The sequence below is a fragment of the Sapajus apella genome, unplaced genomic scaffold, assembly GCF_009761245.1.
Source record: "Sapajus apella isolate SASKATOON/1434 unplaced genomic scaffold, GSC_monkey_1.0 scaffold45, whole genome shotgun sequence".
NCBI classification, from domain to species: Eukaryota; Metazoa; Chordata; class Mammalia; order Primates; family Cebidae; genus Sapajus; species Sapajus apella.
Genome location: NW_022436985.1, coordinates 8,967,309 through 8,994,176, shown reverse-complemented (window position 1 = coordinate 8,994,176; position 26,868 = coordinate 8,967,309). Strand labels below are relative to the sequence as shown.

The following is a 26,868-nucleotide window of genomic DNA, read 5'->3' as shown; positions in this document are numbered from 1 at the left end:
CTTGATTTCTTAGAACACTTATTCTGTCACAATAGAATTAAGTATTACCTGATAATAGAATCCTAAATATAGCCAACTAAAATCTTTACACTAAATTTCCTATAATTTTGTGTTTTGATGGGTAAAATTGAAAGTCATAGATAGATATTCTCAGGCCTTGAAAAGCTGGTCCTCAGAGGCTCAAATTATGAACACAGGTTATCTATTAAGTACAGACATACAGTATACATAGATATACACTGTATCAATGGTGTTAAAAATTAATGGAGGCAAGAAATGATTAGGAAAAAAAGCTTTTTTAAAAGGACCCTCAGAAGAACAATAATGCAAAAAAGATTGAGAAACACCATTCCGGTCCCTCCAGTATATTGCTATTAATGTTAAATACTGGCTCCTAATATAAAATCGACCTGGAGGTAACTAAAAAATGCAGAAAAGAGCAGGGCTCTTGGAGCAAGGGTCTAGCTGTGGCCTCAGGTCCTGGCTCCACAACTCTTATAGCACAGATTTTGGAAAGCTGCTTAACTTTAAACCCTAATTTCTTTCACTGTAAAACAGAACTATGGATAATATTAATGTTGTAGAGATCTTATGAAGGTCAAAATCTTAAAAAGTTGTGCTCGCTTCGGCAGCACATATACTAAAATTGGAACGATACAGAGAAGATTAGCATGGCCCCTGCACAAGGATGACATGCAAATTTGTGAAGCGTTCCATATTAAAAAAAAATCAATCAATCAATCTTAAAAAGTTATGTGAAGAACCTTTGCAAAACTATGGAGTCAGAAAACAGTCAGTAGTTGCCAGTGGCTGGGGTAAGAGGGGGAGTCAACTAAAAGGGACATGAAGGAACTATATGGAATGCTCTGTCACCCAGGCTGGGGTGCAGTGGCAAGATCTCTGCTCATTGCATCCTCCGCCTCCCAGGTTCAAGTAATTTTCCTGCCTCAGCTTCCCAAGTAGCTGGGATTACAGGTACGTGCCACCACATCCCCTGGCTAATTTTTGTATTTTTAGTAGAGATAGGGTTTCACCATGTTGGCCAGGCTGATCTCGAACTTCCAGCCTCAGACAATCCATCCCCCTCAGCCTCTCAAAGTGCTGGGATTACAGGCATGAATCACCGTGCAGGCCTGGCCGGTCTCTTAATTGTAGTAGTGGTTATGACTGCCTGAGAATGTAAATGATACTTCAGGAAAACTGACTCTATATTGTAAATAATGCTTTACAAACTGTATTAAACTAGATCTTTCTAGTCCTTATCTCTCTTGAAATCAAAGTTCAAGACTAAACATTTATTCACTGTAAATATCAATTTGCTAAGTTTTTAGACATTCTTTCTACCTAAAATAATTTTTTTTAAAAACTAACATGTTGTAGTTTTCTTCAATCTTTAGTTCTAACCTTGCTATTCAACATATTAGTTATCCTCAGCTTTGCTCCATTGACGACTTTTATATGTATAAGCCTTCTATGTCTTAATCTAAGTCATTAATAAAAAGGCCTAATAGGTAAATAAAGAGCAATAAGATACTTCATTTGTAACCCCTCTTGGTACTGGCATGATTTGATTAATCAATACTCTTAGAATGATTGTTCTCCCAAGCCTGAATACACCTAATTGCATTATCACCTGATCAAATTGCTCCATCTTGTCGACATAAATGCCATGCAGATACTATGTCCTTACTTGATTTGCAATTAAATAAAAATGCTGACACACTGGAACATTTTCCCTTATGTAGTTCCTTGCCAGAAAAAGAAAAAAATCTATTATTGAAAGCAATTACTTGAGGCCAGGTTTAACAACTATTTTAAAAGATGTAAAAGTTTCCAAATTTGTACTCTTCTGTGTCTAAATCTATTTTGATGGTCTGATATTCCTTAACATGTTATAAATAAAAATTTAGCATAAACAAAAAGCTGGAAGATTTTTTAAAAGATAACATTCAATTATAAAGTTCCTAATGTTTCTTAGAATTGAGGTGAGGCAATGGAAACTAAAAGTTCCAGAACCTGGCCCCACCCTTGGCAAGCTTCCCCTTCTCAAGAATTATTGACGTTGTTGTTTCCAAGAATTCAATTTATATTATATATGTCAGCTTCCGTTTTCCCTCACATTATAGAGTTTATAAACAGTTCCACTTATTAATTCAACTCATGAGTGCTTCTCAAAGGCACTATAGAACATAAAGCATCACAAGTGAAAGCTCTCCAGTACTACATCAACAATTACCCAACCATGTCTACGTAATAAAATAATCAATATTTTGGTCAAGTTGGAAAAATTTACATAATTTCACAGATATTTTCAAATATCCTTATGTTTGAAATTCAGTTACCAATCATTTGGGTGGATAAGTAACTTTTAAACATTTTATACTAGATAACTAGATATGTTTCAATCTATTTTAGACACATGGTTTCAACAAAATTAGTATAAAAGTAGTACACAATTATTATTCTTAGGGATAATTACTATTAAATCTGCAATAATAAAAATCAGATAATTTCTTTTTAAGGAAAAAGGCCTTGTTATGTTGCCCAGGCTGGAGTACAGCGGTGATCACGGCATACTACTGCCTTGAACTCCTAGGCTCAGCTAACCCTCCTGTCTCAGCCTCCTGAATAGCTGGGACTATAGCTGTGTGCCATTGTGCCCAGCTAAAAATCAGATCACATTTAATTGATTTATGGAAGTACATGATAATTGGAATATAATCACTGCCATTTTTAGTTCTGAAAACATTTCTGTGTTATATTACAACAAAGATTAACTCCTATGTGTCTTATAGAAAAGCTATCAATAGTACAGAAGCAAGAATAATACCGAAGTAAAGAGGTGTATGGGCTTTTTCTAATCCGCTACCTGAATAAAGAGTGACAGTGTCAGCATCTTGAAGATAGATGTATACTATTTATGTGAAATAGTCATAATTAAAAAGGAACTGATTTATTCTGGATGAAGAAGAGTGGTCTAACTTAAAATCTGGGTGAATTTTTCTATAATTCCCATTTTTATACAAGGATGTGGCTGATGTTAAAGCAGCACATTCCATTAATAGCGATAGGTCAATAACTCGATGGTGGCCATCCTAGAAGAGTTATCACTTCTGTTATGGCCAACAGCTCTTAATAAACTGCAAGGCCCATAGGCAGTCAGGGCAGCTGTGAAGTTTCAGAGAACCCGCATTAGACAGAGCAACTAAAATATTACAAAAGAAGACATGTAGAAGGAAGTGGGGCTCATACGCAAAGGTGTAAATCCCGTTGCCAGGTGCTCTCTTATGCTGTAGGCTGGGAAGAGCAATGTGCTCAAGGGCCAGAGCAACTGTGCCCCTGGGCTGCTGCTGCTGCTGTTTATTATATGTGTCACCCTGGACACCGGACCCCTCTGGAAACCTTCTCATTTTAAAAATCTGGTAAAATCTGGGTTTTGCCCTAGATGATATATCGGATCCCTTTCATTTCTTTAATTCTACTTTTCTGAAGAAGCAGACAATGGGGTGGGATGAGTGGTAGACTTCTGATGCCTTTAGATCACCAGTTCTTGAATAAATAAGCAGGTGATTGTGTGGATGAGGTCTATCAACTTTGGCAAAATGAAAGAAATTGTAGAAACTCAACTTCAGGACAACTTCTCATTTTACCGCAGGAGGGAAAAAATCTCATTTTTCCTTTAAATACATTCAGGACCTTGCTTATAAAAACTTTTCAAATTAATGGTTAAAAGAGAATATAAGTCTTACTGTTCAGATTGCTTACAAATTTTATGTTTACCAAAGGTGATTAGGATCAGACTTTTAGCAGTTTGAATGCCTCAAGTAACTTTTAGTCTTATTTTTCATTATTTTCTCCCCTGCACGTTGGGGTCCAAGACATAATAATACATTTTCAACCTCAGAACTCATGAAGCTGTTTTTTTTCCTTCTTTACTTACTAAATCCTATACATCTTCCAATGTTCATGTAAGTCCTATTCTTCTCTCCCATCAAAATCAATTACTTATTTATTTTCACAGAATTTATTTAATATTTGATCACAGCATTTATTAGAGTCTCTTATATATCATAATTTGTTGAGGGTATTTATCTCCATTGCATTGTATCTTAAGGGCACGGAGACTTTCCAACTCAACTTATATTTCCAAAAGAGCCTAGTACTATGCATGACTTAGAGGGAACTAAAATTTACAGACTTTTAGAAGTTGAACTTATTAATACTTTAATAGTTCCTTTTCAACTTATTTAAAAAGTTACTTTCCTCTTTGTACATAAATGGGCAACACGCCCCTACGGTACAGTGTAAAATACAGTGTAAAGAATATACTCATTTTTCTTATCATTTGTATTAGAATAAATAACATATATGACACCTTTCCTCTCTAATGGTAATACTCCCCAAATCAGGAAGCTATAGGCCAAATCAGCAACCTTTTATATAAAATGCTCTTGAGATGGAACAACCAGAATGCTTCCAAATGGGCTAAAGAAACATTGGCAAGGCCTGTCAGGGAAATGAAATACCAAGAAACACATGTTCTTCACCAAGAGCTCAGCCTGTAATGTTACCAGAAATAAAGAAAAACTTGGCTCCTTCATTGCTATAGTATCGATCCATGTGCAAGTCTCAGTGGGGTTGCATAATGGTGGCTATCAAAACAGAGAGAAAACAGCTCAGTGTCTCAATGTTATTTTAATAGCAGTTTGAAAGAAACTTCATTCCATGCCCAGCTTCATGCTATTTGACGGCAGTAAGGCCATAAACTTGCAGGATCCTCATACATCTTAATTAAAATTGTGAAAATGTACCAAGAAAGAATACCATATTACTCTTATTTTGTTCTGTACTATGTATAGGTACACGTAGTTCATTCTAAACCTCAGTCCACTGAATACCACAGAAAAGCTTCTTTAAGTAGCAAACTTGACTGGGCACAGTGGCTCACGCCTGTATTCCCAGCACTTTGGGAGACTGAGGTGCATGGACCACCTGAGGTCGGAAGTTTGAGACCAGCCTAGCCAACATGGTGAAACTCCGTCTCTACTAAAAACACAAAAATTAGCTGGGTGTGGTGATGCATGTCTGTAATCCCAGCTACTTGGGAGGCTGAGGCAGAAGAATCACTTGAACCCAGGAGGCGGAGGTTGCAATGAGCTGAGATCATGTCATTGCACTCCAGCCTGGGTGACAGAGTGAGACACCATCTCAAAAAAAAAAAAAAAAAAAGTAGCAAACTTGACTAACTTGAATTTCAGCTCCTTGCCTTTGTAAATAAATATTTTACAGCATCGTTGAGATGCAATTAACATCTTATACAACTCACCCATTTAGTGTGTACAATTCAATGGCTTTTAGTATATTCAGACTAGTACATCCATCATCACAATCAATTTTAGAACATTTTCATTACTCCAAAAAGAAACTTCCCTCTCCTTGCCTTACTGTTGACTCTTTAAAAAAAAGTTACCATAAAAAACACATAGCATGGGACAGGCGCAGTGTTTCATTCCTGTAATCCCAGCACTTTGGGAGGCTGAGGTGGGTGGATCACGAGGTCAAGAGATCGAGACCATCCTGACCAACATGTGAAACCCATCTCTGCTAAAAATACAACAATTAGCTGGACACGGTAGTGTGCACCTGTAGTCTCAGCTACTCGGGAAGCTGAGGCAGGAGAATCACTTTAACCTGGGAGGCAGAGGTTGCAGTGAGTTGAGATCATGCCCCTGCACTCCAGCCTGGCAACAGAGTGAGACTCCATTTCAAAAAAAAAAAAAGTGTGTGGCCCCTCCTTCCTATCCCCCATCTCTCACTTGCCTCTGCTTTTGTGCCATGTGTGCCTGCTCTCTCTTCACCCTCCACAATGACTGTAAGCTTCCTGAGGCCTTCCTAGAAGCTGAGCGATGCCAGCACCATGCTTCCTATAAAACTTGCAGAACTATGAGTCAATTAGACCTCTTTTCTTCATAAATTACCTATTCTCAGGTATTACTTTATAGCAATGCGAGAACAGCCTAACACAGAAAATTTGTACCAAGGATGAGCATTGCTATAAAGAAACCTAAAAATGTGGAAGTGACTTTAGAACTTGGTAACAGGCAGGGGTTGGGAGTTTGGAGGGTACAGAAGAATACAGGAAGACAAGGGAATGTATGGAACTTCTTAGAGACTTGTTAAGTGGTTGTGACCAAAATGCTGACAGAAATATGGATGGTAAAGGCCAGGCAGACGAGATCTCAGATGGCAATGAGGAACTGATGGAGAACTGGAGTAAAGGTCACCCATGTTATGCCTTAGCAAGTAACTCGGCTGTATTCTGCTCATATTTTAGGGATCTGTAGAAGTTTGAACTTTAGAGTAATGATTTAGGGTATCTGTCGGAAGAAATTTCTAAGGAGTAAAGTGTTCAAGATGTGGCTTAGCTATTTCTAAAAACCTATGCTCAGATGTCAGAGCAAAGACATGACTTAAAGTTGGATGTATATTTAAAAGGGAAGCAGAGCATAAAAGTTTGGAAAATTTGCAGCCTGGTGACGTGTCAGAGGATTAAAAAAGGCTTTTTCAGGACATGAACTCAAACAGGCTTTGGAGCAATCACTTGCTAGAGAAATTTGCATGACTAAAAGGAGCCAAGTGCTAATAGCCAATACAATGGGCAAAAGGCCTCAAAGGCATTTCAAAGATCTGCTTGGCAGCCCCTCCTACCACAGGCCCACAGGCCTAGGAGAGAAGAATGGTTTCTTGGGCCAGGCATGGAGCTCTGCTACCCTGCACAGTCTCAGGACTCTGCTGCCTGCATCTCAGCCACTCCAGCTCCAGCTCCAGCTCCAGCTCCAGCCATGTCTCAAAGGGGCCTAAGTACACCTTGAGCTGACACTTTGGAGAAAGCAAGCTGTAGCAAGAGCTTAACACCACTTCTATGCGGTGTTAATCCTGCAGGTGCACAGAATACAAGAGTTAAGGAGGCCTGGCAGCCTCTCCCTAGGTTTCAGAGGATGTATAAGAAAGCCTGGGTGTCTAGGCAGAAGCCTGCTGCAGGGGTAGAGCCCCCAGAGAGAACCTCTACTAGGACAGTGCGTAGGGGAAAGGTGGGTTTTGAGCCCATACACAAAGTCTCCAATGGGGCACTGCCTAGTGCAGCTATGGCAAGAGGGCTACCACTCTCCAGACCCCAGAATGGTAAATCAATGGCAGCTTGCAACCTCAAGGTGGAAAAGCCAGAGATGCTCAACATCATGTGAGTTCAGCCATGGTGGCTATACCCTGCAAAGCCACAAGGGCAGGGCTGCCCAAGGCCTTCGTATCCCACCTCTTGCATCAGTGTGCCCTGGATATGCGACAGAGTCAAAGAAGATTATTTTGGAACTTTACAATTTAATGACTGCCTGCTGGGTTTCACACTTGCTTTTGGCTGATTTTTCCCTTTTAGAATGGTAATGTTTACCTAATACTTAAAACCCCATTGTATCTTGAAATTAAATAACTTGTCTTTGATTTTACAAGCTCACAGGTGAAAGGGACATGCCTTGTCTCAGATGAGATATTGGACTTTTGAGTTAATGTTGAAATGAGTTAAGACTTTGGAGGAGGAGGGAGATCCAAGATGGCTGAATAGGAACAGCAGTTCCCAGCAAGAACAATGCAGAGAGTGAGTGATCACTGCATTTCCAAACAAGTTTTTATTGTCCACAGATCAGGAGATTCCTGGGCCAAAAAGCACCACAAGTTTCCAGCACAGCTGTTTCAGCCAGTGCCACAGATTTACACACAAAACTCACACAAATCTGGGCAGCTGTTTCAACTGGTGCCTGGAACGCCCGGGAGACAGAGTCACCCATTCAACTGAAAAAGAGGGGGTTGAGAAAGGGATCCAGGTGATCTGGCTCAGAGGATCCCACCCCTACAAAGACCAGCAATCTGAAATGCTCTGGATTGAGAATTTCACGGCAAGTGCAGCTGGACCTGGGATGGTCCAGCTTGGTGGGGTGAAGGGTGTCCACCATCACCAAGGCAGTCCGCCACTACTGAGGCAGTCAGCCATTACCGAGGCAGTCCACCATTACTAAGATAGACCGCCATTACTAAGGCAGACTGCCATTACAGAGGCAGTTCTGACTGTACCTCTGTAAACAAAACTGCAAGGAAGTTTAAGTAGCAGCTGGGCAGAGCCTGTGGCAGCTCAGCAACACCTCTGCTTCAAGACTGTGACTAGACTACCTTCTTGAAGGGCAGGGCATCTCTGAAAAAAGGCAGCAGCATATCAGGAACTTATAAATAAAGCCCCCGCTTCCCAGGTCAGAGCACCTGGGAAAAGAGATGGTTATAAGTTCTGCTGCAGCATACTTAAATGTACCTGCCCACCAGCTCTGAACAGAACAACGGAGCTCACAGTACAATACTTGAGCTCCTAAAAGGGACAGACTGTCTCCTCAAACAACTCCCAGACCCCCCTATATCCAAAGAGACACCTCTTAAAGGAGTGCTGAGGCTGTCATCTAGCGGATATGCTTCTGGGATGCAGATAACAGAAGAAGAAACTGGCAGCAACCCTTACTGTTCTGCAGCCACCTCAGGTGATCCCCAGGCAAGCAGGGTCTGGAGTGGACCTCCAGCAGTCCTGCAGCAGAGGGACCTGCCTGTTAGAGGGAAAACTAAGAAACACAAAGAGATAGCTTCAACATCAACAAAAAGGATGTCCACTCAGAAACCCCATCTGAAAGTCACCAACTACAAAGACCACAGGTAGATAAATCCATGAAGATGGGGAGAAACCAGCGCAGAAAGGATGAAAACACCAAAACCCAGAATGCATCTCTTCCGCCAAGGGATCACAACTCCTCCTCACCAGCAAGGGAACATGGCTGGTTGGAGAGTGAGTCTGATGAACTGACAGAAACAGGTTTCAGAAAGTGGGTAATAACAAACTTCTCTGAGCTAAAAGAACATGTTCTAACCCAATGTATAGAAACTAAGAACCTAGAAAAAAGGTTAGATGAGACACTAACTAGAATAAACAGCTTAGAGAAGAATATAAACAACTTGATGGAGTTGAAAAACACAGCACAAGAACTTCATGAAGCATACACGTTTCAATAGCCGAATCAACCAAGCAGAAGAAAAAATATCAGAGATTGAAGATCAACTCAATGAAATAAAACAAGAAGGCAAGATTAGAGAAAAAAGAGTGAAAATAAATGAACAAAACCTCCAAGAAATATGAGATTATGTGAAAAGACCTAATCTACGTTTGATAGGTGTACCTCAGCGTGATGGAGAGAATGAATCCGAGCTGGAAAACATTCTTCAGGATATTACCCAGGAGAATTTTCCCAACCTAGCAAGGCAGGCCAACATTCAAGTGCAGGAAATTCAGAGAACATTGCAAAGATATTCCTCAAGAAGACCAACCCCAAGGCACATAATCATCAGATTCACCGGAGTTGAAATGAAGGAAAAAAATACTAGGGGCAGCCAGAGAGAAAGGTTAGGTTACCCACAAAGGGAAGCTGATCAGACTCACAGCAGATCTCTCAGCTGAAACCCTACAAGCCAAGAGAGTGGCGGCCAATATTCAACCTCCTTAAAGAAAAGAACTTTCAACCTAGAATTTTATATCCAGCCAAACTAAGATTGATAACCAAAGGAGACATAAAATCCTTTACAAACAAGCAATTGCTAAGAGATTTCATCACTATAAGGCCTGCCTTACAAGAACTCCTGAAGGAAACACTAAACATAGAAAGGAACAACCAGTACCAGCCGCTCCAAAAACGTACCAAATGGTAAAGACTATTGACACAATGAAGAAACTACATCAACCAACAGGCAAAACAACCAGCCAGCATCAAAATGGAAGGATCAAATTCACATATAACAATATTAACATTAAAGGTAAATTGGCTAAATGCCCCAATCAAGACACAGACTGGCAAATTAGATAAAAGAGTCAAGACCCATCGATGTGCTGTATTCAGGAAACCCACCTCATGTGTAAGGACACACATAGGCTAAAAATAAAGGGATGGAGGAAGATTTACCAAACAAATGGAGAGCAAAAAACAAAAAGCAGGAGTTGCAACCCTAGTCTCTGATAAAATGGACTTTACACCAACAAAGATCAAAAGGGACATAAAAAGGCACTACATATTGGTAAAAGGATCAATGCAACAAGAACTAATGATCCTAAATATATACGCACCCAATACAGGAGCACCCACATACATAAAGCAAGTTCTTAATGACCTACAAAGACACTTAGACTTCCACACAATAATAATGGGAGACTTTAACACACCACTGTCAATATTACACAGATCAATGAGACAGAAGATTAACAAGGATATTCAGGACTTGAACTCAGATCTGGACCAAGCAGACCTAATAGACATCTACAGAACTCTTCACCCCAAAATCACAGAATACACATTCTTCTCAGCACCACATTGCACACACACTAAAATTGACCACATAATTGGAAGCAAATCACTCCTCAGCAAATGCAAAAGAATGGAAATCATAACAAACAGTCTTAGACCACAGTGCAATCAAATTAGAACTCAGGATTAAGAAACTAACTAAGAACCGCACAACTTCATGGAAACTGAACAACTGGCTCCTGAATTTGACTGGATAAAAAATGAAATGAAGGCAGAAATAAAGATGTTCTTCGAAACCAATGAGAATGAAGACACAACACACCAGAAACTCTGGGACACATTTAAAGCAGTGTCTAGAGGGAAATTTATAGCAACAAATGCCCACATGAGAAACGAGGAAAGATCTAAAATTGACACCCTATTGTCAAAATTGAAAGAGCTAGAGGAGCAAGATCAAAAAGCTCAAATGCTAGCAGAAGACAAGAAATAACTGAGATCAGAGGAGAACTGAAGGAGATAGAGATAAAAAGAAAAACCCTTCAAAAAATCAATAAATCCAGGATCTTTTTTGAAAAGATCAACAAAACGGACAGACCCCTAGTCAGATTAATAAAAAAGACAGTAGAGAAGAATCAAACAGATGCAATAAAAAACTATAAAGGGGATATCACCACCAATTCCACAGAAATACAAACTACCATCAGAGATTACAACAAACAACTCTATGCACAGAGACCAGTAAAACTGGAAGATATGGATAAATTCCTGGACTCTTGCATCCTCCAAGTCTAAACCAGGAAGAAGATGAAACCCTGAATAGACCAATAACAAGGACTGAAGTTGAGGCAGCAATTAATAGCTTACCAACCAGAAAAAGTCCAGGTCCAGATGGGTTCACAGCCAAATTCTACCAGATATACAAACAGGAGGTGGTAAACTATTCTGAAACTATTCCAAACAATACAAAAACCTTCTGAAACTATTCCAAACAATACAAAAAGAGAGAATCCTTCCCAAATCATTTTATGAGACCAACAGCATCCTGATACCAAAACCCGGCAGAGATTCAACTAAAAATGAAAACTTCAGGCCAATAACCATGATGAACACAGATGTAAAAATCTTCAATAAAATACTGGCAAACCAATTGCAACAGCACATCAAAAAGCTTACCCATCAGGATCATGTAGGCTTCATCCCGAGGATGCAAGGCTGGTTCAACATATGCAAGTCTATAAACGTAATCTACCACATAAACAGAACCAAATACAAAAACCACATGCTCATCTCAATAGATGCAGAGAAGGCCTTCGACAAAATTCACCAGCCTTTTATGCTAAAAACTTTCAATAAACTAGGTATCAATGTAATGTATCTCAAAATAATAAAAGCAATTTACAACAAACCCACAGCCAATATCATATTGAATGGGCAAAACCTGGAAGCATTCCCTTGAAATCTGGCACTAGACAAGTGTGCCCTCTCTCACCACTCCTATTCAATATAGTATTGGAAGTTCTAGCCAGAGCCATCAGGCAAGAAAAAGAAATAAAGAGTATTCAATTAGGAAAGGAGGAAGTAAAATTGTCTCTATTTGCAGACAACATGATTGTATATTTAGAAGACCCCATCGTCTCAGCCCAAAATCTCCTTAAACTGATAAGCAACTTCAGCAAGGTCTCAGGGTACAAAATCAATGTGCAGAAATCACAAGCATTCCTACACACCAATAACAGACTAACAGAGAGCCAAATCAAGAATGAACTCCCATTCAATTACTACAAAGAGAATAAAATACCCAGGAATACAACTAACAAAGGGTGTAAAGGACCTCTTCAAGGAGAACTACAAACCACTATTCAAGGAAATAAAAGAGGACACAAACAGATGGAAAAACATTCCATGCTCACGTTTAAGAAGAACCAATATCGTGAAAATGGCCATACTGCCCAAAGTAATTTATAGATTCAATGCTATCCCCATCAAGCTACCAATGACCTTCTTCACAGAACTGGAAAAAACCACCTTAAACCTCATATGGAACCAAAAGAGAACCCACACAGTCAAGACAATCCTAAGCAAAAAGAACAATGCTGGAGGCATCACACTACCTGACTTCAAATTATACTACTAGGTTACAGTAATCAAAACAGCATGGTACTGGTACCAAAACAGAGAGATAGACCAATGGAATAGAACAGGGGCCTTGGAGGAAATGCCACACATCTACAACCATTTGATCTTTGACAAACCTAACGAAAACCAACAATGGGGAAAGGATTCCCTGTTTAGTAAATGGTGTTGGGAAAACTGGCTAGCCTTGTGCAGAAAGCAGAAACTGGTCCCCTTCCTGACATCTTACACTAAAATTAACTCCAGATGGATTAAAGACTTAAACATAAGACCTAACACCACAAAAACCCTAGAAGAAAACATAGGCAAAACCATTCAGGACATAGGCACAAGCAAGGACTTCATGACTAAAACACCAAAAGCATTGGCAACAAAAGCCAAAATAGACAAATGGGATCTAATTAAACTCCAGAGCTTCTGTACAGCGAAAGAAACAATCAGTAGAGTGAACCAGTAACCAACAGAATGGGAAAAAATTTTTGCAATCTACACATCTGACAAAGGGCTGATATCCAGAATCTACAAAGAACTAAAACAGATTTACAAGAAACAAACAAACGCACTGAAAAGTGGGCAAAGGGTATGAACAGATACTTTTCAAAAGAAGACATTTATGAGGCCATCAAAAATATGAAAAAGTGCTCATCATCACTGGTCATTAGAGAGATAAAAATCAAACCACATTGAGATACCAGCTCATGCCAGTTAGAATTGCGATCATTAAAAAGTCTGGAGACAACAGTTGCTGGAGAGGATGTGGAGAAATGGGAATGCTTTTACACTGTTGGTAGGAGTGTAAATTAGCTCAACCACTGTGGCAATTCCTCAAGGATCTAGAAATAGAAACAGAAATAGAAATTACATTTGACCCAGCAATCCCATTGCTGGGTATATACCCAAAGGATTATAAATTGTTCTATTATGGAGATACATGCACATGTATGTTCACTGCGGCACTGTTTACAACAGCAAAGACCTGGAACCAACCTAAAGGCCCATCGATGATAGACTGGACAAGGAAAATGTGGCTCATATACACCATGGAATACTATACAGTCATAAAAAACGATGAGTTTGTGTCCTTTGTAAGGACATGGATGAATATGGAAACCATCATTCTCAGCAAACTGACACAAGAACAGAAAACCAAACATTGCATATTCTCACTCATAGGTGGGTGTTGAACAATGAGAACACATGGACACAGGGAGGGGAGCATCACACACTGGGGTCTGTTGGGGGTGGCTAGGGGAGTGACAACAGGGAGAAGGGAGGTTGGGAGGGATAACATGGGGAAAAATGCCAGCTATAGGTGATGGGGGGGATGGAAGCAGAAAACCACATTGCCATGTATGTACCTATGCAACAATTCTGCATGATCTGCACATGTACCCCGGAACCTAAAGTACTATATATATATATATATATATATATATATATGACTTTGGGGGATTATTGGGAAGGCATGATTGTATTTTGCAATGTGCAAAGGACATGAGATTTGGAAGGGGGCAAGGACATAATGATATAGCGTGAATATCTGTCCCTACCCAAATCTCATGTTGAAATGTAATCTCCAGTATTGGTGTTGGGTCTTGGTGGGAATTGTTTGATCATGGGGCGCGGATCCCTCATGAATGACTTGGGCCATTTCTTTGGTGATGGGTGAACTCTCACTCTGAGTTCACATGAGATCTGGCCGTTTAAAAGAATGTGACATCCCCTTGCCCCTGCCACTCTGTCATTTGCTCCTGCCTTTGCAATGTGATGTGCCTGCTCCCCCTTTTCCTTCTGCCATGATTATAAGCTTCCTGAGGCTCCCCTAGAAACTGAGCTGATGCCAGTATCATGCTTCCTATAAAGGTTGCAGAACTATGAGCCAAATAAACCTCTTTTCTTCATAAGATACCCAGTCTCAGGTATGTCTTCATAGCAATGCAAGAATGACTTAACACAGCTCACATGGATAATCCAGAATAATCTTTCTATTTCAAGATATTTTACTTAGTCAGGTCTGCAAAGTCCCTTTTATCCATGTTAAGTAACATATTTACAGGTTCTGGAAATTAGGATATCAGCATCTTTTGGCAGTAGGGGGTGAGGGGATGTTGTTATGCTGTCTACTACAGTTATTTCACTACGCTAGGCAGGTTTAAAACCAAATCCAAACCCATGCAGTCTGAGCACCTGCTCGCTTAACTACTATATCCCTACCCTTCCATTATACACAGTAGAAGTTGCCTGGTTCTCAGCAAGAAGGCAATTAAATTGGTCTGAGAATGTCTTTCCAAAATACACTGAACACTCAGAAAGAAGTAGTTCTGGGTTGTAGAAAATCATCTCCCTCTCCTGAGTTCTAGAGGCCACTGTCTTAAATTCAAAGTAGTGCCAGAGGGCAATTTACATGAGGAAATATCTATACCAAGGCAAGATCAATGCCCCACCTCTTTGCAAGAAACAAATGAAAATGCTATAGGAAATCCTTTACGAAAATAAACTCAGCTATTTTCACTATGTCTCTCTCTTTTTTGCTTTATTTAAAAATAACACAACTTTCAACATTCTGAGGCCTATTGAATTTTTCATTGAGAAAGACAGTTTTAGTAATTTTTGTCCTAGTGGTGAGATATAACTGAAGATATGAGAAAAACTGATGATTAAGTTCAATTACAAAACAACAGAAAAACAGAGGGAGACATGTTTGCCAGCTCAAATAATTGAAGCAATCTCTTGGTTCTACTTCTTCAATATCATCTCCTTCAAAGAAAGAGAAAATACACAAAAGTGAAAAACAATAAACTGAATATTCCCCCCACAACAACAAAACCTCATTTGAGGTATTAAGATGAATATGTAAGCATTCTCAGCAAGAATAGAGAAGAGGAAAGAATGAAGAAGCTGGGAGCTAGTAAGAAACACACATAGGTATCCTCAATTCCCTTTTTAAACTAAGATCCAAATGCAGGGCTTCCTTCTAAGTGTGACAGGCATTGTCTTCTGCAAATCTGCTTCCTGAAAAGATTTATAAGAAGCAGCTTTTTTACCATTACTTAAAACATATGTAACAATATACATTTACAAAGCAAAAACTGTGCAAACCCTAACGCGAGAATCAGTTACTAATTAGAAAAACACCAACACCAGTGAGAGGAAAATTCATGAAGAAACTTTAACCAAAATTATATTTATAGAAATGGATGACTTGCCTCCTTAAGAAGCACAGAAAGTGCCATCTATACTCATTCTTAACACTGTGTAAAGAGGATTTAACTCTAAATCCTGACTTAAAAAGTTCATTTTTAAGTCAGGATTTAGAGTTCAGAATGCACTTTCTAATAAAAATAGTGATATAAATGGTGATTAAATTCCAATGTTAGCCTAGAACAATCAATAAAAGCCATAAAAGTTTGAAAGAAATAGCCATAAATATTTGAAATACTCTTCACTTGAAATGGAAAAAACAAACAAAACAGAAAATAGAGTTGCACTGAAAGCCTTAAAACAAAATACACATTTAAAAATAAAATCAAATAATAAGTTACGTACCTATAATTAACTCATTCACTGAACAAATAATATCTATATTTGCCAAGAAAAGACATACATAAAAACAAACCCCCAGCTTTGTGGAACTTGCTTTTTTTTTTTTTTGTGAGATGGAGTCTTGCTCTATTGCCCAGGCTGGAGTGCAGTGGCACAATCTCAGCTCACTGCAAACTCTGCCTGCCAGGTTCAAGCAATTCTCCTGCTTCAGCCTCCCAAGCCTACAGGTGCACACCACCAGGCCCTGCTAATTTTTAGTATTTTTAGTAGAGATGGGATTTCACCATGCTGGCCAGGCTGCTCTCAAACTCCTGACCTCATGATCTGCCCACCTTGGCCTCCCAGAGTGTTGGGATTACAGGCGTGAGCCACCACACCTGGCCACAGCTTGCTTTTAGTTGTGTGGGGGAGGAAGCAGTAGGGAACATAAGATAAATAAATGTATGACATAATAGATGTTAACTGCATCTTATGCACAGAGACTTGAGAGTCTAACTCAACAGAAAGTTTTGGGATTCAGTTCATTTTAAAGGACTGCAAAAATAGCTTTTTATTTTAATGTGGTTTAACTTCACTTTCATAGATTCTTTTATTATATATATAGCAGGTATTTTATCAAACCATGGAAAGTTAATGGGGAAAAATAGGTTAAGTTCAATTATAAAAATTATAAAAATGATTTAATTAAATTATAAAACAATAGAAAAATTAGGGAAATGGAGGGAAAGATGGGAAAGAGAGAAAGGAAAAGAAGAGACGCAGGTAAAGAAAGTAACTGGGTAGGAGTCAGAAGAGAGAGCAAATAGCAACAGTAAAAATCCAGACCCCATAAACATGTACAATTATTTGTTAATTTAAAAAATAAAAAAAATGAAATGAAACCTCAGCAAAAATCTCACAGGGGATATTTGAGTCTCCTTTTAATAAAGATTTCAAACACAATGTTATCCCATTAGTAGAGACACATGAACTATGTGCATTTTAATAAAAATTACTTAAATATTTCACAAAAAAAAGAGAGAAGGAAAGAATGAACGAGATTTAGGAAATTCGGAACAAGCATTTGTGTGAAGGGGATTTACTAAAGGAGAGTAAACAAATTCAAGTTCTGTGAAAGTGGAAAGAGAAAAAACTCAGCACTTTCACAATTTTCCAAAGAGGAAAGAAAGGAGGTAGGGAAAACACTGGAAAACAGCTTCACAGAACAGGGAGTTTCTCTGCACTTTGAGTAAGGGGTTGCCAGCTGGAGAGGAGCTCCAGAGTAGTGAGAAATAAGGAGTTGCAGGGTTTGTCAACCAGGAGTCACTGCTATTTGGTGAGCAGAGAGAGAGAGAGAGGGAGAGAATGTATATGTGTATGTCAACTCAAAGAGTCGGCTAATAAACTGTGTAGGCTTTAATTTCGTCACATGACTAGAAGTTAGTGAAATATTTATGGGATGTGCACCACTCAGAATACACATCAACCTTTCTGGCCACTGAAATGTGAGTGCATAATGGTCCCAAATTGACAGCAACCTAAATGTTCATTAAGATAGAATTAAGCAAATTCAAAAACATAAGGTAATTCTACGACAGCTACTACAACAGTGGTACAGAGATTAATGTTAGTTGATATGGAAGATGTTCATAGCATATTATCTAAATGATAAAATTAGTAACACAATAGCATGAATGTTTCCTATATGTAAAAATACATTTTAATTTCTGTGTAGAGAGCTCTAAAAGGATGTTCAGAAAAATATGAATATGATGGGTCATTAGGTGATTTTTACTTTTTTATTTTTGCCTTTTTGGGATAATTTTAATTATTTACAAGAAGCAAGTACCATTTTTATGAAACTAATGTTACTTAAAACAATGTAAAATTGCTGAGGGCATATGCTTCTGTGAAGCTTAACTATGTGATAATGGTGTCGTTACCTCACCCAGACCAAATGGCTTTTAATAAGATATTCCCTTGCTTCACAACAACAAGTTGGCCACTGAAAGAGAGATTGCTAATACTCTTAACAGTTTCATCTGAAATCTTTTTTTTTTTTTTTGAGTCTGAGTTTTGCTCTATCACCCAGTGTAGAGTGCAGTGGTGTGATCTCATCTCACTTCAACCTCTGCCTCCCAGGTCCAAGTGACTCTTGTGCCTCAGCCTCCCTAGTAGCTGGAATTACAGGCACCTGCCGGTATGCCTGGCTAATTTTTGTATTTTTAGTAGAGACAGAGTTTCACCATGTTAGCCAGGACGGTCTTGAACTCATGACCTTAGGCGATCCACCTGCCTCGGCCTCCCAAAGTGCTGGGATTACAGGTATGAGCCACCACTCCCAGCCCATTTGAAATCCTTTTAGTAAGGATGAAATAATACCTCTACAGAATGGTTACAAATTTCCCTGGAGTAATAAGACAAGGGCCTCTTTTCAAAGATTTTTTTTGAAACCCCCACAAGTATATTTAATAGCTTCTTGATTATATATTTTAGGGATCAGACAGTCTATTAGTTGTTGCTAAAACTTATAAATAATATGGTAAGATATTTGTCATTTGAAACATACTATACTCAAATAAGAGTGTTTCAAGCTTGCAGGTACCCACTTCACTTAAGTACAAGTGGTAAACAGGTTAGCTGATGGGTGTGCCACTGAAGAAATGAATGCTCAGTGTAAACAGTTTGGGGTACAGTACACTCCTCAGGCAGGTCCCACTGAACAATAGCACTAAAGAAAAAGAAAAGTTGTAAACAACTCCCCATGCGCCAAAAAACTCAACAGGTTTGACTTTCATTCAACACAAGCAAAAACTTCTGAACAGTCAACATAAAGTAGCTGCAATCTGCCGAGTAAGGTTAGGCAACAGGACGTAGTCACAGAACAGATCTCCATTTCTTTCATATGACTGAGAATAATGAGAACAGTTAACTTAATATATATGTAAACAGCTGGTTCAATTTACCAAACACTTATTCCTTTCTTTGCCTGTGGGAAATGCTTCAGAGAATACCACGGTTAAGGGCAAGATAGCCCTTTCCCTAAAGGAGCTTATATTATGGTATAAATAACATAATTAATAGAATGTTTCTATAAGAAAGATACAAATTAATGCAAGGTAGGTCACTGTGTATTTTTGGACGTAGATTTTGTTTTGTGGTTAAAAACATATTAGGAAATACCTAGAGGAGGTAGTATTTGATACAGGATTTAAGGACTGGGTAGTATAATTATTAAAGCAGTTTTTTCTGAAGTGTTTTTTTCTTTTTTTTTTTACAGACACATTGATTATGTGTTAGTGTGGTGATTCATTATGACTATTAAAAAAAACACAATTTTTTTATAGTCATAATGAATCACCACACTAACACATAATGAATCACAAACTAACATGTAGTGAATCACCAAACTAACATACGCTCTGCTCTTCTTTTTTTTCCTTTGAGATGGAGTCTCGCTGTGTTGCCCAGGCTGGAGTGCGGTGGTGTGACCTTGGCTCACTGAAACCTCCGCCTTCTGGTTGAAGTGATTCTCCTGCCTCAGCCTCCCAAGTAGCTGGAACTACAGGCGCATGCCACAGTGTCTGGCTAATTTTTGTATTTTTCGCAGAGATGGGGTTTCACCATGTTAGCCAGGCTGGTCTCAAACTCCTGACCTCAAGTGATCCACCCGCCTCAGCCTCCCAAAGTGCTGGGACGTGAGCCACCGGGCCTGGCCCTCTTTGCTCTTCCTGATAAGACAAAATATATAACAGAAAATCCAAAAAGATGTATTTGTGTGCTGGTATTAGTTTTGTTATGACCTCCTCTTACATAATGGGGGAAAATCACACAGTACAATTCTACATCTTTTACATCTTCTTTCCTTTTATAATTGAATAGGCAAGACTAAGGGTACTTTAGACCTTGCCTAATATGATAAATGCTAAAATTTGAGCAGCTGGAGCATTCCTGTTATAGACAATGAGCATTAGGCCATTCCTGATCAACTGAAAGAAACAGTGCCTTTCACTGAGGGAGAGACATAAAAAGGAAAGACATCTGTTGATTACTCATGAACTATATAAGGTGATCTAAAGTAGACTCTGGGTTTGTTGCTGTGCACATAGCACTCCCAACTCTAGAATGGTTATCTATCAACAAGAATACAGCAGACGTCTCTCAAACAAAATGTCCTTCTTTACATTACAGACATTGGGACAGAATGGAAAGCAAGTATCAATCCACTTAAAATGTTACGAAGGAAGAAAAAAATGCTCAAATCACAAATTTTCTGATTTAAACACTAAATCCCGAAAACAGAAAATAAACCTGAAAATAGGCAAAACTATCTTGTATGAAGGTTTCTTTTTTAAAGTTATGAAAAAAACACAAGATAAAATGTGCCATCTTAATAATTTCTAGGTGTATAGTTCAGTAGCTTTATTTATATCCACACTGTTGTGTGACAGATCTCCAGAACATTTTCATCTTGCAAACAGAAACTTCATACCCATTAAACAACTCTCCTTTTCTCACTCCTCCAGCCCCTAGTAACCACCATTCTACTGTTTCTGTGAATCTGACTCCTTTAGATACCTCATATAAGTGGGGTCATACAGTATTTGTCTTTTTGTGACTAGCTTAGTTCACTTAGCATAACATCATCAAGATTCATCCATGCTGTAGTATGTGACAGGATTTCTTTTTTGAAGCTGAAGAATATTCCCTTGTGTGTATATACTGTATTTGTTCACCCATTCATCCATCAATGGACACTTGGATTATTACCATCTCTTGGCTACTATAATGCAGCTATGAACACGGGTGTGCAAATATCTCTTTGAGATCCTGTTTTCAACTCTTTTGGATATATTTATCCAGAGGTGGATCATGTGGTAGTTGTATTTTTAATTTTTGGAGGAATGAGGTTAAGGCATATTGTATACTTTTGGACCACTAATGTGATTTTTGAAACTGGACTCCTATTTATTAAATTCTAATTAGTTAGAGATTTAGTATACAATAGATTAAGTCTGGGTAGTGGCTTTTCCCAAAATAAATAAATGTTATACTCTTGTGAGCTATATCCTTCCCTCCTTTTCCTAGAGTATTAGAAATAACTGATCCTAGGTATTTTATTCTCTTTGTAGCAATTGTGAATCGTAGTTTGTTCTTGATTTGCCTCTCTTTAAGTCTGTTATTGGTGTATAGGAATGCCTTTGATTTTTGCACATTTATTTTGTATCCTGAGACTTTGCTGAAGTTGCTTATCAGTTTCAGGAGATTTTGGGCTGAGACGATGGGGTCTTCTAGATATACAATCATGTCGTCTGCAAATAGAGACAATTTGACTTCCTCCTTTCCTATCTGAATACCCTTTATATATTTTTCTTGCCTGATGGCTCTGGCTAGAACTTCCGATACTATATTGAATAGCAGTGGTGAGAGAGGGCATCCTTGTCTAGTGCCAGATTTCAAAGGGAATGCTTCCTGTTTTTGCCCATTCAGTATGATATTGGCTGTTGGTTTGTCGTAAATAGCTTTTATTATTTTGAGATATGTTCCGTCAATACCTAGTTTATTGAGGGTTTTTAGCATAAAGGGCTGTTGAATTTTGTTAAAGGCTTTCTCTGCATCAATTGAGATAATCATGTGGTTTTTGTCTTTGGTTCTGTTTATGTGGTGAATTATGTTTATAGACTTGCGTATGTTGAACCAGCCTTGCATCCCCGGGATGAATCCTACTTGATCACGGTGGATAAGCTTTTTGATGTGCTGTTGCAATCGGTTTGCCAGTATTTTATTGAAGATTTTTTCATCTATGTTCATCATGGATATTGGCCTGAAGTTTTCTTTTCTTGTTGAGTCTCTGCCAGGTTTTGGTATTGGGATGATGCTGGTCTCATAAAATGATCTGGGAAGGATTCCCTCTTTTTGGACAGTTTAGAATAGTTTCAGAAGGAATGGTACCAGCTCCTCTTTGTATGTCTGGTAGAAATCGGCTGTGAACCCATCTGGACATGGGCTTTTTTTTGGTGGTAGGCTCTTAATTGCTGCCTCAACTTCAGACCTTGTTATTGGTCTATTCAGGGTTTCGACTTCTTCCTGCTTTAGGCTTGGGAGGATGCAAGTGTCCAGGAATTTATCCATTTCTTCCAGGTTTACTAGTTTATGTGCATAGAGTTTTTTGTAATAATCTCTGATGATGGTTTGTATTTCTTTGGAATCTGTGGTGATATCCCCTTTATCATTTTTTATAGCATCTATTTGATTATTCTCTGTTTTCTTTTTTATTAATCTGGCTAGTGGTCTATTTTATTGATCTTTTCGAAAAAACGGCTCCTGGATTTATTGATTTTTTGAAAGGTTTTTTGTATCTCTGTTTCCTTCAGTTCTGCTCTGATCTTAGTTATTTCTTGTCTTCTGCTAGTTTTGAGTTTTTTTAATCTCGCTCCTCTATCTCTCTCAATTTTGATGATAGGGTGTCGATTTTAGATCTCTCCTTGCTTCTCATGTGGGAATTTATTGCTATATATTTTCCTCTAGACACTGCTTTAAATGTGTCCCAGAGATTATGGTATGTTGTGTCTTCATTCTCGTTGGTTTTGAAGAACGTCTTTATTTCTGCCTTCATTTCATTGTTTATCCAGTCAACATTCAAGAGCCAGTTGTTCAGTTTCCATGAAGCTGTGCGTTTCCGACATAGTTTCTGAATTCTGAGTTCTAACTTGATTGCACTGTGGTCTGAGAGACTGTTTGTTATGATTTCCATTCTTTTGCATTTGCTAAGAAGTGATTTACTTCCAATTATGTGGTCAATTTTAGAGTAGGTGCAATGTGATGCTGAGAAGAATGTATATTCTGTGGATTTGGGGTGGAGAGTTCTGTAAATGTCTATTAGGTTTGCTTGGTCCAGGTCTGAGTTCAAGTCCTGGATATACGTGTTAATTTTCTGTCTCGTTGATCTGATATTGACAATGGGGTGTTAAAGTCTCCCACTATTATTGTGTGAGAGTCTAAGTCTCTTTGTAAGTCATTAAGAACTTGCCTTATGTATCTGGGTGCTCCTGTATTGGGTGCGCATATATTTAGGATCGTTAGCTCTTCTTGTTGCATTGATCCTTTTACCATTATGTATTGTCATTCTTTGTCTCTTTTGATCTTTGTTGGTTTGAAGTCTATTTTGTCAGAGACGAGAATATTTTTTTTCCTCTCCATTTGCTTGGTAAATCTTCCTCCATTCCTTTATTTTGAGCCTTTGGGTATCCTTGCATGTGAGATGAGTTTCCTGGATACAGCACACCGATGGGTTTTGGCTTTTTATCCAATTTACCAGACTGTGTCTTTTGATTGGGGCATTTAGCCCATTTACATTTAGGGTTAATATTGTTATGTGTGAATTTGATCCTGCCATTTTGATACTAGCTGGCTGTTTTGCCTGTTAGTTGATGCAGATTCTTCATTATGTTGATGCTCTTTACCATTTGGTATGTTTTTGGAGTAGCTGGTACTGGTTGTTCCTTTCTATGTTTAGTGCCTCTTTCAGGAGCTCTTGTAAAGCAGGCCTGGTGGTGATGAAATCTCTGAGTACTTGCTTATTTGCAAAGGATTTTATTTTACCTTCACTTATGAAGCTTAGTTTGGCTGGATATGAAATTCTGGGTTGAAAGTTCTTTCCTTTAAGGATGTTGAATATTGGCCCCCACTCTCTTTTGGCTTCTAGTGTTTCTGCTGAGAGATCTGTTGTGAGTATGATGGGCTTCCATTTGTTTGTAACCCAACCTTTCTCTCTGGCTGCCCTTAGCATTTTCTCCTTCATTTCAACCCTGGTGAATCTGACGATTATGTGCCTTGGGGATGCTATTCTTGAGGAATATCTTTGTGGTGTTCTCTGTATTTCCTGGACCTGAATATTGGCCTGCCTTGCTAGGTTGGGGAAGTTTTCCTGGATAATATAATGAAGAGTATTTTCCAGCTTGGATTCATTCTTTCTGTCACATTCAGGTACAACTTTCAAATGTAGATTAGGTCTTTTCACATAGTCCCATATTTTTTGGAGACTTTGTTCATTCCTTTTTATCCTTTTTTCTCTAATCTTGCCTTCTCGTTTCATTTCATTGAGTTGATGTTCGACCTCTGATATCCTTTCTTCTGCTTGGTCAATTCGGCTGTTGAAACTTGTGTATGCTTCGCGAAGTTCTCGTGTTGTGTTTTTCAGCTCCATCAATTCACTTGTATTCCTCTCTAAGTTGTTTATTCTCGTTAGCATTTCGTCAAATCTTTTTTCAAGGTTGTTGGTTTCTTTGCATTGTGTTAGAACATGTTCTTTTAGCTCACAGAATTTTCTTATTACCCACCTTCTGAAGCCTGATTCTGTCAATTCATCACACTCATTCTCCATCCAGCCTTGGTCCCTTGCTGGTGAGGAGTTGTGATCCCTTGTAGGAGGAGAGGCATTTTGATTTCAGGTGTTTTCATCCTTTTTGCGCTGGTTTCTTCCTATTTTTGTGGATTTATCCACCTGTCATCTTTGTAGTTGTTGACTTTCAGACTGGGTCTCTGAGTGTACGTCCAGTTTGCTGATGATGAAGTTATTTCTTTCTGTTTCTTAGTTTTCCTTCTAACAGTCTGGCCCCTCTGCTGTAGGACTGCTGAAGTCCATTCCAGGCCCTGTTTGCCTGGGGATCACCTGCAGTGGCTGCAGAACAGTAACAGTTGCTGCCAGTTTCTCCTTCTGCTATGTTTGTCCCAGAAGGATACCCACCAGATGTCAGTCTGAGCTCTCCTTTATGAGGTGACGTTTTGGATATACGGAAGTCAGGGAGCTGCTAGAGGAGACAGTCTGTCCTTTATAGGAGCTCAAGTGCTGAGCTGTGAGCTCCATTGTTCATTCAGAGCTGCTGAGCAGGTACGTTTAAGTCTGCTGCAGCAGAACTCATAAACCCCCCTTTTTCCCCCAGGTGCTCTGTCCCAGGGAGTTAGGGCTTTATTTATGAGTTTCTATTGTGCTGCTGCCTTTTTTCAGGGCTACCCTGGAACGTAAAGGACCTCTCCAAGGAGAACTACAAACCACTGCTCAACGAAATAAGAGAGGACACAAACGGATGGAGAAACATTCCATGTTCATGGTTAGGAAGAATCAATATTGTGAAAATGGACATACTGGCCCAAGTAATTTACAGATTCAACGCTATCCCCATCAAGCTACCAATGACCTTGTTCACAGAACTGGAAAAAACCACCTTAAACTTCATATGGAACCAAAAGAGAGCCCACATAGCCAAGTCAATTCTAAGCAAACAGAACAAAGTGGGAGGCATCACACTACCAGACTTCAAATTACACTACAAAGCTAAAGTAATCAAAACAGCATGGTGCTGGTACCAAAACAGAGATGCAGACTAATGGAACAGAACAGAACTTAGAGCCAAGACAACACATCTACAACCATCCAATCTTTGACAAACCTGACAAAAACAAGCAATGGGGAAAGGAGTCTTTGTTTAATAAATGGTGTTGGGAAAACTGGCTAGTCATGTGTAGAAAGCAGAAACTGGACCCTTTCCTGACACCTTACACTAAAATTAACTCCAGATGGATTAAAGACTTAAACATAAGACCTAACACCATAAAATCCCTAGAAGAAAATCTAGACAAAACCATTCAGGATATAGGTGTAGGCAAGGACTTCATGACCAAAACACCAACAGCATTGGCAACAAAAGCCAAAACAGACAAATGGAACCTAATCAAGCTCCACAGCTTCTTCACAGCAAAAGAAACATTCATTAGAGTGAATTGGTAACCAACAGAATAGGAAAAAAATTTTTGCAGTCTACCAATCTGACAAACGGCTGATATCCAGAATCTACAAAGAACTAAAACAGATTCACAGGAAAAAAACAAACAACCCCATACAAAAGTGGGCAAAGGATATGAACAGATACTTTACAAAAGAAGACATACATGAGGCCAACAAACATGAAAAAATGCTCAACATCACTGGTCATTAGAGAAATGCAAATCAAAACTACTTTGAGATACCACCTCATGCCAGTTAGAGTGGCGATCATTAAAAAATCTGGAGACAACAGATGCTGGAGAGGATGTGGAGAAATAGGAACACTTTTACACTGTTGGTGGAAGTGTAAATTAGTTCAACAATTGTGGAAGACAATGTGGTAATTCCTCAAGGACCTAGAAATAGAAATTCCATTGGACCCAGCAATCCCATTACTGGGTATATATCCAAAAGATTATAAATCATTCCAGTATAAGGACACATGCACACGAATGTTCACTGCAGCACTGTTTACAATAGCAAAGACCTGGAAACAACCCAAATGCCCATCGATGATAGACTGGACAAGGAAAATGTGGCACATGTACACCATGGAATATTATGCAGTCATCAAAAATGATGAGTTCGTGTCCTTTGTAGGGACATGGGTGAACCTGGAAACCATCATTCTCAGCAAGGTGACATAAGAACAGAAAATCAAACACTGCATGTTCTCACTCATAGGTGGGTGTTGAACAATGAGAACGTATGGACACAGGGAGGGGAACATCACACACTGGGGTCTGTCGGGGGGAAATAGAGGGAAGGACAGCAGGGGGTGGGGAGTTGGAGGGAGATAGCATGGGGAAAAATACTAGATATAGGTGATGGGGAGAAAGGCAGTAAATCACACTGCATGTGTGTATCTATGCAACAATCTTGCATGCTCTTCACATGTACCCCAATACCTAAAATACAATTAAAAAATAAGAAATAACTGATCCTTCATATTTACTCATTCCTTATCTGAACAAATATGCACAGAGAGCCTACTATATGGCAGGCACAGTG

At 38.9% G+C, this 26,868-nt stretch overlaps 1 protein-coding gene and 1 non-coding gene across 8 annotated transcripts in view; one reads left to right on the top strand and one right to left on the bottom strand.

Moving 5' to 3' along the window:
• FAM13A (family with sequence similarity 13 member A) overlaps positions 1 to 26,868 on the bottom strand; it is a 393,400-nt gene that overhangs the window by 207,168 nt on the left and 159,364 nt on the right. The gene's annotated exons all lie outside the window — the stretch shown is intronic.
• Positions 617 to 723, top strand: LOC116524573. The gene has a single exon (XR_004257398.1). It is a non-coding gene; the product is annotated as a U6 spliceosomal RNA (small nuclear RNA).